The sequence below is a fragment of the Myotis brandtii genome, unplaced genomic scaffold, assembly GCF_000412655.1.
Source record: "Myotis brandtii unplaced genomic scaffold, ASM41265v1 scaffold1335, whole genome shotgun sequence".
Taxonomy (NCBI): domain Eukaryota; kingdom Metazoa; phylum Chordata; class Mammalia; order Chiroptera; family Vespertilionidae; genus Myotis; species Myotis brandtii.
Window position 1 is genome coordinate 201,950 of NW_005354738.1, and position 12,328 is coordinate 214,277.

The following is a 12,328-nucleotide window of genomic DNA, read 5'->3' on the forward strand; positions in this document are numbered from 1 at the left end:
CTGGTTTGAATATGTATTTTATATTCAGTGCGACCCAAGAAGAATTTATATCTGGTCTGAAGAGTTGCGCTGTTTTGTGGGGTTGTAACTGAGCCAGTGAAAGGACTGTGACTGTTTGAGTGTTGTGGTCTGAGATTAAGCAGAATGTTTTAAAACTAGTTATCATTTTTAAATATGCAATTAGTGGCTTCCTCCTCATTTAGTTTTTATTCAGGGGCAGACACTAGAAAAGTAATTATTTGCTTTGACTGCTTAGCACATTGTTAATTATCAAATGCATGTATTCATAGGCAAATAAAATCAGAAAGCATACTTTCAGTTCCACATAAGTAATATCTTGGGCCAAGTAGTTTTAAGTTCAAACTGGAGGAAAAGAACTTTATGGGTAATTCTTTTCCTAATGAAAGTCATAATATGTTTTTTCATTACAAATATCTATCATAATATTTGTTCATCTGCAAATTTTTAGTGTGTAACAGTGCTAGATGCTGTGCATGTGGTAGTTGGAAAGAGGATACCCAGATCCTTCCACGGAGCTCAGCGTCTGGTACGGGAAGTGCAAAACCAGAGATGCTAAGAGCTGTTGGAGCTGAAGAATGCAGGGCAAAACATGTTTCATTCTGCAGACATCTTTTTTGTTATCCTGGTATTTTATATTTTCATAAAGCTTCTCTATGGGAGAAGCCACATTACAAATAGCAAATGAAGATTTGTATAAATATTGAGACCATTGATTTTCAGTCCTTCAGTCTTAAGCCCAGGGTTACTTTCTTCGGTCCTCCTGACGTTGAGGCATCGACCCACTGATACTGTCCCCAGGAGCCTTGTTAGGTTTCAGCAATTATGTGGGAAGCTGACAAGTGGGAACAGGATGATACAATTACAGTGCAAGAGATTCCTTTCTGCCGTTAATATAGTTTGTTATTAACACACGTGTCCAGCCCTGTTTATTAAAAATTGCCATAACCAATCAAACAGAAAACGTGGAAGGAATTCTTCCCTTGATGGAAAGTCTCCTTGAAGAATTCTTTGTGTGCTGACCTCCACGTGGTCAGCTGTTACCTGATTTCCTTTCACGTGGTGACTCAGCCTCAGGAAATCCTTTATTATGTGATGTGAGGCAAGCCTGCACTAGCATTATTCCTAGATGGTGTTAGTTTCCTATGACTGCTGTGACAGGTTACCACAAACTTAGTGGCTTAAAACAACACAAATTTATCCTCTTAAAATGCTGGAAGTCAGAAGTCTAACATGGATCTTCAGAGAAGCCTTCCTTCTAAAGGTTTCTGCTTTAGAGACTACACACTAGGCTCTTTCCCTCATCTTCAAAGCCAGAAAGAGCATCTTCCCTCTGACCTTTGATTCTATATTTCTATTAAGGTACCACAAACTTAGTAGCTTAAAACAACACAAATTTATCCTCTTAAAATGCTGGAAGTCAGAAGTCTAACATGGATCTTCAGAGAAGCCTTCCTTCTAAAGGTTTCTGCTTTAGAGACTACACACTAGGCTCTTTCCCTCATCTTCAAAGCCAGAAAGAGCATCTTCCCTCTGACCTTTGATTCTATATTTCTATTAGTCCTACTTAGTTTTATAAAAACACTTGTGAATATGTTGGTTCATTCAGATAACCTAGGATAATCTCTCCATCTCAAGATCCTTAATTTATCACATCTGCAAATTCCCCTCTTGCCATGTATTCAGATTCTGGGGATTGGGATGTGGACATCTTTGGGTGCCCATTATGTAGCCTGCCACAGATGGCTTAAGATGGACCTCAAGGTCTGTTATCTGCCAGGAACTGTTGCTAGCTCACCTACTCATTATAGTCATGAAAAGGAGGTGTCACTGTTGTTTTCATTTTCACTGATGGTGGTAACTGGCTCAGAGCAGTTAAGTACTTATCCCAGGGTCACTCAGCATGTCATTGGAGTCCATGTATTTCCAAACCTCGTGCATTTCTCTTAGCAGCCACCTACAAGAAGGGTGGTCCCTAGAGAGCAGACAGGAGCTTGTGTGAAATGCCTGCCCAGACCTAGTGAGATAGTCAGCAGTGCAACAGATCCACAGGTGAATCTTATGAACAGTCAAGTTTGAGAAGCAACTACTAGACTAAAATGCACAGGGCCCAGCTTTTTTTTTTTTTTCTTTTCAGTGTGTGGTAGGCAGTTAGACAATAAGAGCATAGCAAGGACGATAGGCCAGGTGCAGAAGGTCACCGGGGCAGAAAGCTTCGGGTGCTTAACAATGGGCAAAACTGGGAAAACAAGGACCAGCGATATGCTAGAGCAGGGGTGGGCAACCCCTGGCACCCGTGCCAAACATGGCATGCCAGTAACTTGCTGGCGCGCGAAACCCTCTCTCATAATCTTCCATTTACAGTTTTTTTCTTAATATCGACTTTTTTATTTTTCAGATAAATTCAGTGTAGGTGCATCTTAGATAAATAATTTTACATAACATGTATACATTAAAAAATAAATGTATTTTTCATCATATACTGTGTTTTTGTCGCTCGAATGAATTTTATTATTTCTTAAAGGTTCTTCACATATGTACACCTTAAGAGATATCAAGTAGGCGTAACATGTTCTCAAAAAATTAGGGTTGGCACGCAGAAGAATTTTGAGTCAGAGATTTTGCTGGTTTTGGCATGCACTCACTAAAAGGTTGCCCACCCCTGTGCTAGGGTAACCTTTCCTCCCCTAGCATATCGCTGGTCATGGGGTTCGGACCCTCCCCTGACCTTTCCTCCCCTAGCATGTTGCTAGTCATGTGTGTTAGACCTCCTTCGAGGGGGGAACGAACAAGGGGCTGGTGAACAGTCCTTAAGCATTAAGCCCCCAGTACAATGAGCTTTTGACGTGCATCAAATACATCTAGGCCTCAGTTCAAGTTTCAGCTCCAAGTCCAGAAAAGCAGCAAAACCAGATAAGTGACACCTTGGCTGACCTCAGGTCCAGCTGCACTGACTAATGACCCCCTGCCCTGGCACTGACCAGTCAGCAGAGACCAAGGCCCTGAGCAGACACACCTTGGAAAGCTGATGCATCTCTATTGGGATCCTCCCCTGTGGCCTCCAGATAAATATCCTCAAGGGGTGAGGCTCTCTCTATGGAGTTCCCCCAGGCCCGTTTTCCTCGCCTCCCTCTCCTAAGCTCCAAGCGTCCTTCTTTGCCTCTGTAACTTGTTTCCTGAGCCCTTTTCTTCTACGACTCACTTCTACCTCTGTGACTTTCTAAGTAAACTTTCTCTTATAGTTTGAAACTTGGCTCTGAATTCTTTCTTAGTCAGCACTCAAGTACCAAGGTTGCTGAACCGAGGTCTGGTCTGACTCCACTGATCTAACACCTGGTGCCATTTCTCTGCCAACAAATGTATTATGTACAATTGCGTATGCAAGTGGTTTGTGAAAAGTCACTTCAACTATTAAAGATAATGGTGTTTAGCAAGAAAGCTATCAGTATTTTAGTCTTACCATGCCCAGCTTTCAAAGGGAAATGCTTTAAGTTTGTAGGTTTTATTTTGCTTTGTAACCAGTTTGAATAATTAAATCAGGGCGACTTCTGCCATTCAGGGCTTCCTAAACAGAACTTGATGAAAATATCCAGGAAGACAACCAAACATTTTTGCTTTAAAAGGATCTTTATGTAGAATGGTCAGGAGACTTAGACCTGGCTCTTTGCGTCGGGTAATATATACATGCATAATCCCTTACCTGCCATTCATAAATTCAGAAAGCTCTGAAAACTAAGAGGTTTATCGTAATTTTGAAACTTATTCAGTTGGCAGCATAACTGACCTGTACTGGCATGAGGCTATTTATAGTCTCTATTTATCCTACTTAGTGAGAATATTCATATGTTCATATATTTGCTAGGGAACTGATACTCAAGACCCAGCTTCAAGTATTATTTGTTATTTGCCCTATGCCCAGTATTGGTATTTTAAAGTTTGAAAAACTTCAAATTTCAAATGCTATTTGGCACAGACCCTTTTGGATAAGAACATAAGGATCTTCAGTATTGAACTCTTTGGATTTATAGATTAAGAAACCTTTGATCACTAGAAGCAGCAGCCTTTATCTAAACTCCCTCTGATTTAATATTGTTCCCCAAATTAACTTCTGTGTTAACACAGAATCCATTTTAGTTTCAAAGTTAAAATGATCCAGGGCATCTTATATTTGAATTTTTGGGACCATTTCTGTTGGGACCAAAGTGAAAAATGGAATTGGATTTAGAAATGATTCTGAGACATTGAAAAGAGAGGGTATGACCTTAGCCGATTTGGCTCAGTGGATAGAGCATCAGCCTGTAGACTGAAAGGTCTTGGGTTCGATTCCGGTCTGTACTTTGGTTGCAGGCTCAATCCCAGGACTGGTCTGGCCTGTGTGGGAGGCAACCAATCGATGTGTCTCTTTCACATCAATGCTTCTCTCTATCTCTCTTCAACCCCCTTCCACTCTCTCTAAAAATCAATGGGAAAAAAAAATCCCTGCATCAAGATTAACAGAAAAAAAAAGAAAGAAAAAGAGAGAGTGTGCACAGAGGTGATTGCTGTAGATAAGTGCAAAATAATCCACTTAGGTGGAAAGTCTTAACTCCCAGATAGAGGAGGACAGGGCTTCTGCAGGTATGGCTGCAAAGGATGGAGAGGAAAGGAGTCAATGGAGTGGTGGTTAGGATAGGGAGATGCTATGGGAATTACTGATAAATGGCATTCTGGTTTTCTGAAAAGAACCAAGTGAGACCTGAAAAGTTCCATTTTTTCTAGTTGGGTAGCCCCTCACCTTCAATTAGATGTGAATAGCTGGGCCAAGGTCCATATAAGAGTAGCCTGGGCCGGTCAAATGACTATTAAGATTCCTTCCCCACTTGGAGATTTCTAATTCTATTAGGAGTGGACAGAATTGGGGAATAAAGTCACCGAGCAAAGATAGAATGCTTTGGTACCCTAGGCTTCAGGCAAAGAATAAGCCATTTGTCTTTTCGTTGTTCACACAGGCCAGGAAAGTTGGTATTCATTTTCCTCAACTAGGCAGGCACAAAAGCATGAACATAATTCTGGTACAAGGCAGACTAAGATAAGCAAAGCTTCAGAGTCATAATTTTGAAAACCAAAGCAAGGATTAAGGCTCTGGCGAACAAAAGGCCTTATCTCATTCCTCCAACCCTCTACAAGTTCACCTTCCCCAAGCTTAATTCTAAATTCTAAAGGGCAGTGGGTGTATGTATCTGTATCAGTGTGCATTTTCATCTAGTACCCAACACTGTGGGCACACGAAAGGTATTCAATGAATGCAGGTCAAATAAATCATTTTATGTTTCCCATGATCTAAGAGAGCAAGCAAGGAGCTAGCACCTGGTAGGCACTCAGCACAAATTTCTGGATTAAATGAATAATTCATTCATTTTTTTTAAACAAATCTTTATTGAATGCTTACTTTGTGCTACATCAGTGAATAAAACAGACAAAAATCCATGTTTGACCCAGAAATAAGGAATATGAACAGATGGAAACATGTAATTATTTTCATTCGAATCTTTGGTAGGATTTAGTACAGCGGTTCTCAACCTGTGGGTCCCTTTGGCGGTCGAATGACTCTTTCACAGGGGTCACCTAAGACCATCCTGCATATCAGATATTTACATTACGATTCATAATAGTAGCAACATTACAGTTATGAAGTAGCAATGAAATTAATTTTATGGTTGGGTCACAACATGAGGAACTGTATTTAAAGGGCCAGAAGGTTGAGAACCACTGATTTAGTAGGTGGCAATAGATCTGTTTTATTATTATTTTATTAGATTTTTAAATTATACACGTAATATGTGACTAGATTCTCTTTGTAAAGATTTCAAATCTATATCTAGAATAAACTGTAAAGCCCATCCTCACCTTCCACCCCCAAGTCCTTCTTAAGGTCACCATAGTTAAAGGTATGTATGTGAGCAACTTCTCTTGTGTCAGTGTCATCACTTTGTACACAATGTTCTGTGACTTTTTCCCCTTCCATCTGTCTGGGAAAATCCTTTTATGTTGATACATAGAGGTTTATGTCAGGCTTCTAATAACGGCATTGCAGTCCATGGATTGGAATATCATAATTGGTTAATCTTCCCTCCTAGGCAGAAGTAGGCACGCAAGTCTCCCGGTGTGGGAGCTAATGGAAACCATGCTGCTTTCAGACGTCCTTCTCGTGCCCCAGACCAATTTCTCCTCAGGCTTGAAGTCAAAAGGATTGGCTGGGTTTGAGATCTGCTCTGGCACTTGCATTGAGTGAGCACTAGCCAGTTCCCTGGAGGACATCTCTTGGGACTAACCGGCCGTTGCCTTCCATGTTGTGTCTTTTGTGCAACCAGCGTCTCACTCCCTATCATATAAAGTGATAAGGGCCTGCATGCCTACCACACTGTAGGTACTCAGGACGTTTCCATTGAACAGAAACCTTTTGTCCCTATTACAGTAGGATTTGTTGTTGTTAGAAGAAGCTTAGCTCAGGTTCATTTCCTCAGCTGTATAATTAGCCTTGAGTTTTTATTTTTAAGTGCCTATTTTAGGCTCCAAGAAATGCCAAGATTAAAGACAATTTGGTGTACAGTTTAATATACAGAAACATAAAAGGGGGGTTATGTGAGTACCAGAAAGGCACACGCCTGGAATGGGCGGGGGCTGCCCACTTGGGCTCCTCCTGCAGGTTGTGCAGGAGAATGCTGAGTGTGTTACCAGGAGCAATCAGCCAGACCTGTAGCTCCGTGGCCCGTGGCTCCTCCCATCCATTATAAGTGCTGTTAAAGCAGCCAGGCAATCAGCGACACTACCTCCCTTCTGCCGAGGCTGATTGAAAGTGGTTTGAGCTCATTTACCTAATACAGCTAATTAGGGAGCTTGGAGCATTACTTGAAAAGTTGTTTGTGATTAGGTGTGCGATCAGAAGCAACATTGTTGGCGTCAGTGATCATTCTCCCTCCCCACCAGCCTTTGCCACATGGCGTTATGGCCGAGGGGCTGCACTCACTGCTGGCTGTCACCTCTTTGTACCCAGTGGGGCAGCTTGGACCCCTTGGCAGATCGGTAATGCCTTTGGACTACCTCTCAGGATGTTTTTAAATGCTTAAAACAAAATGCATGTCATTTCAAAGGAAACCAATTATATTGAAATACAGTTATCAAAATATTTTAAAAAGTATTCGATACAGTGATATACATGCTTCTTTGTTGATCTATTATATAACACAATCTAAAGGCGGGGCTCATAACTGTGATAGGTCCAAAGTGGTGCTGAGCTTAAACAATATTTTGAGATATTACAATAGCTGTAACAAGACAGGAAAAATCCTTGTGCATTCTGCTGGTGACAAAGTCACAGGAGCATTAATACCACTGTTTTTCTGCCCAAGTCATAATAGAAGGAAATGTTAAATATCAGCTAGGCAGGAGTGGGGAACGTCCAACCTGTGGGCCGTATAAGACCCACAAAATCATTTGGTCTGGCCCTGCCAAGGCATTAGGGGTGAGTAAATTAAATGTTTGACCAAATAGAGCAGGCTTATTTTTAAGTTGATAATTTTATATGGCCTATGAATGATATTATAAATATCCAAATGGCCCTTGGCAGAAAAAAGATTCCCCACCCCTGAGCTAGAGGTTAGTGAAAATGTAGATTTTCCCCATCTGGATTCACAGGTCCCCATGGCCCCAGGGTAAGAGCCCTTTCCATGTGCACATATGGACACTCTTATTTGACTTGTTGGAGCTGTCTATTTATAGTCAATCTGTGGATATTATAATTGACCAAAGTATAAACTTAATGCAGAAACTCTACTTTTAATTAAAGGCTAAAAGCTTCTTAATTGTAGCTATGAAAATGTGGACGTTTGATTATTCAATGAAAATAAATGACTGGAGCTGAATAACAGCAGGTAATTAACAATTGTCTTTTGATTAAGAAAAACAACACCTTCCATATTTTTTCTCTTTGGTTTCTAGTGTTTGGATCAAAAACTGAAAATTGAGAGATCCTTGTGTTATGTTTTTGTTCCATGGGGACATTTGAGAAGGCTTAAAACAAACAGAAACACACAGTGGAAAAATATAAGAATTGACTAATCAGGACCAAAGAAAATATAAGTCATATAGGAAATCAAGACCAGACAAAGGGAGACAGAAGCACATAGCGCCATTGTGGTTGATAAGATACAAGTTTAGCCAGGGAGAAAAGAGAGTTGTCAAAGAAACAAAATTATACCCATATCTAAAAGAGAAACAGATTTTCATAGAAAATCTTAGATTTAAAAGAAAATTTTTATGATGATTCCCTTCTGGGGCACTAAGAAATATAATATCAAACTGGGGAATTCTAGACGCAGGTTTTTAAATTTGGGTTCCAGGTCCATGAATAGGCTTCATCTGGCTAGGGGGACCCATAAAACTGGGCAAAATCCAGTGTATTTGTGTAGATGCTTTGGGGTGTGGAGTGGGGTAAGGTCTATAGCTTTCATCATATCCTTTAAGGGCTCCATGACTCAAAAGAAGGATGAGAGGGGCCAAGGAACAAAAATCATTGATGATCTCAGTGCTCTTGTTTTCAACTCCCATCTAGGGATGCTTTCCCTTGGAACAGACCGGACTGTAGATGACATTGGTAGAGAATCTGTGATGGTCTGCTTAGAGATGCTGGGCCAGCCTTAGAGCAGAATAGCTCTGTAGCCCACTTCCACCCTCCGCCCTTCCTGTGCAAGCTTGCAGATCCCCTGGCACACAGATATGGTGTAGACAAAACTAGTGTCTTTCCAGCTTCTGCTTAGCTGATGGGAATATTTACATCTTTCCTCTCATTGTTTTTTCTGCGAACACTCATTTTCTAGAATTGGAACATTTCACCTCTTTGATGGGCCTATTTTCTGTAACAAATGAAATGCTAAAAAGGAGCATGATCCCAAAGGAGTTTAATTATCAAGTAATTGGTCAAGTGATCAGAATGTGAAATGAAAAAAACAATGAGGTTGGAAAACGGAGCACATTTAAATGCCCAGGCCACTGAGGACACCCATTGTGCAATTGCCAGAATGTAGGAAACTCACCGCGTGTGTGGAATTCTGTGTTGTTCCCTCCAGTTCCTAAATAGTTTGGTGGAACTATTGGTAGGTTCTTTTTAATATATGTTATTTGGGTTGTAAAGAAAGTTTACTACTCCTTTCTTAATACAATTATTTGGGTGAAATACTGCTGTCATAATCCATAAATATTCTTGTGAAGAAATTGTATACTGATATGTAAGGTAGCACTTTAGAAATTTCACTTGGATAATATACCTTCCTTAATCTTTTTTCCCCAAGCACATTAACATATATTTTATATCATACCAGAGCCCCATTATGTCAAACAGTTTATTTTAGTTATTGTATCCTGACTAAGTTCGCTCATAGTACAGATTCAACAGTGAGTTGCTCTAAATGTCTGGGAGCAGCCAGTGTAATAAGCTGTAGCAGGTAGATGCAAAATTAAATGGATCTTGTCTAATAACCTGTGTAATTTAAAAACCTGTAGAACCTGATTAAGCTTGGTCTGTTAGCAATGTGGTACCGGATCACTACGTGAGTAAATGTTTATGCTTGCCAGGTTTCAGATCAATGAATTTACATACCTCAATTAATTAGGAAAAGATCATGGAAAGGGTTTGAAATGGAAAGAACTATGGTTCCATAAATTCTCTGGGAGTAGATGAAAGTGAATGTTCTTTTTAAAGTAAATGTGTATGTATTTTTAAGTAGATGTATTTTTCTTAATCCTCACCCGAGGATGTGTGTGTGTGTGTGTGTGTGTGTGTGTGTTTTATTGATTTTTAAAGAGAGAGGAAGGGAGAGAGAGAAGGAAACATTGATGTGAGAAACATCCATCAGCTGCCCCCTGCACGCCTCCTAATGGAGATTGAACCTGAAACCCTGGCATGTGCCCAGGCTAGGAATCTAACCGGCAACCTTTTGGTACACAGGCCGACACTCAGCAAACTGAGCCACACCAGCCAGGGCGGAAGTACATGTTTTTAATCAAAGTACTAAATCATTTTCTTAAGTTCCACTCAAGGCTGCTTGTGCCACTGTGTCTCTAGTCCTAGTGCCCTTCCGTCCCACCAATCATTGCTTGTGCCCTGGACTGTGGCAGCTGAAGTCAGATAATTTGACCTTAATCCATTTACTCATTTGTTTGTCTATGGATAACAGCAGTTCATTGTGGAGAGTCTGCTTATGTGCCTGGCACTGCTTAGTGAGAAACCAGCTTGGTGCCTGTCTTCAGGCAGCTTAGAGGCTGGTGAGAGAGAGAGGAGGCAAGAAAAAGCCATGCTAATGGAATGAAATGGTGGCCTTTGCCAGTGACACTGGAGAGAGTGACACCAGAGCAAGTGACCCCCGTGTGGTGAGTGGTGAGATGAGGACCTGCAGTGTGAGGCCCTGATCGGGTCAGGTGGGTGAGCGAAGGCTTCCCTTTCCCTGCAATTGGAGTAGAATTGCCATGCTCAGAGTTTGGAAAACCAAGTCAAATCAGATAGAAGGTATTCAGAGGAAAAAGGCAGACTTTCTGCCACCACTGACCTACTTCTCAGAGAAAACCAGTTATTAGTTTTTCATGAAAGATGACAAAAAATTGTCATGCTTATGTACATATAGTGTTCTGTAAAAAGCCCAAATGGGAGCAAGAAAGACACATCATCTGGTTACGTTGTTTCTGTTGTCTCTCCATAGCAGCACATACACAGTCCTTCCTCTTTTCAGTGGATACCGGAATGTGTTCGGACTGTTCCCGATGGGTGGACATTTATGTGTGTCCCGTGTTCTGTTGTGACAAGTGCCCCCGGGCCCCTGCCTGAGCCCGCACCTCTGTACATGTATAGCTGTTAACAACATGGCTGTGAAGTCAGATTGCTTACATTGGAATCCTGGATCCCTGTCACCTTGGGCACGCTAGCTCATCTCTTCGTAGCTGAGTTTTCTTATCTGTAAAATGCAGGTAATAATGGTACCTATTTATAGGCTCCTCATAAAACTTGAAAAAAATGCTTAGAACACTGTCTTGCATTTAGTACCAACCAGTAACTAAAATTACATCTACTAGCTATTTTTCAATAAGAGCTTTACTGAGATGTAATTCCCATATCATACAGAGTGGTCAAAGTAGGTGTACAGTTCTGAATATGTGAAATAGTTTATTCTTGTATTATTACTTATCAGTTATTGTATTATTTTCCATACAAACAATGTAAACCGCTCTTGCTCCCCCCCCCTCCCCCCCCCGTGTGTGTGTACAATTCAGGGTTTTCAGTATATTTGCAGAGTTGTGCACTCACCACCATCAGGACTCCTTTATGGACCCTCGGCGAGTACAGCCCTTCCAGAGTGAATCCTTTTACCCGTGCCCTCTGTCGGCCAAGGCTGCATAGAAAGTAGGGAGAGAGGGTGCTGAAATGGGAGGACAAAGTTCCCTACTAGAATTTGATGACAGCTGGCCCCAGGTGTGCTTTTGGGTATAAACCTACAAAATACAAAATGATCTGTCTCTGTCTCGGTATAAAGGTGAAGCCGCGTTTCTGTAAGTGGAAACAGGTGCTGTTCAGTTGCAATCTAGGCCATCCTGACAGCCCTGGACTCCATCAGCATTATCAGGTTAAGTTAATTGGGTGATATTGGCATGGGAATTGCTTCTCTTTGTTTAATAGACCAGGGCAGCAGTACTCAAAGATGTCACATTTTAAAATTTCACTTATCAGTAAATTAAAAATGGTCCCAGAGTCCCACACTTGCCACATGCTGCAGGAGATTTGCCGCACTTCGGAACAGAAGACAGATTTGCTTTTCTCAGCCTGCTGACAGCCCATCCTGGGACCACTGGCTCCCCCACAGCATGAAAAATCAACTCTATTGGTATAGCAGCTTCTACTCCACTAAGAAATAACGTGACCATCTTGTTCAAAATCTTAACATTGCCATCTTAAACTCTGTTCATTCAGAGACATGTAAAATGAACAAGCAATTATTTAGAAGACAGAACAGATATTGAAAGGGACATTTATCATTCTTGACCTTCCAGTACTTTTGAACTCCATTTCCCCTCCCATATGTGTCTTGGAGGGAGGCAGAAACTACCTGTTGTGATTGAAGCTAGATGCCCTGATGTTCTTTCCAGCTTCCCTTGCAGCTAGACTCAGGCATGTGACCTGGTCTTTTTATTTTATTTTTATTTATTTATTTTAATATATTTTATTGATTTTTTTACAGAGAGGAAGGGAGAGGGATAGAGAGTTAGAAACATCGATGAGAGAGAATCA

At 41.1% G+C, this 12,328-nt stretch overlaps 1 protein-coding gene across 2 annotated transcripts in view; it reads left to right on the top strand.

The window, feature by feature from the left end:
- Positions 1–12,328, top strand: part of CPPED1 (calcineurin-like phosphoesterase domain containing 1) — a 109,117-nt gene that overhangs the window by 30,745 nt on the left and 66,044 nt on the right. The gene's annotated exons all lie outside the window — the stretch shown is intronic.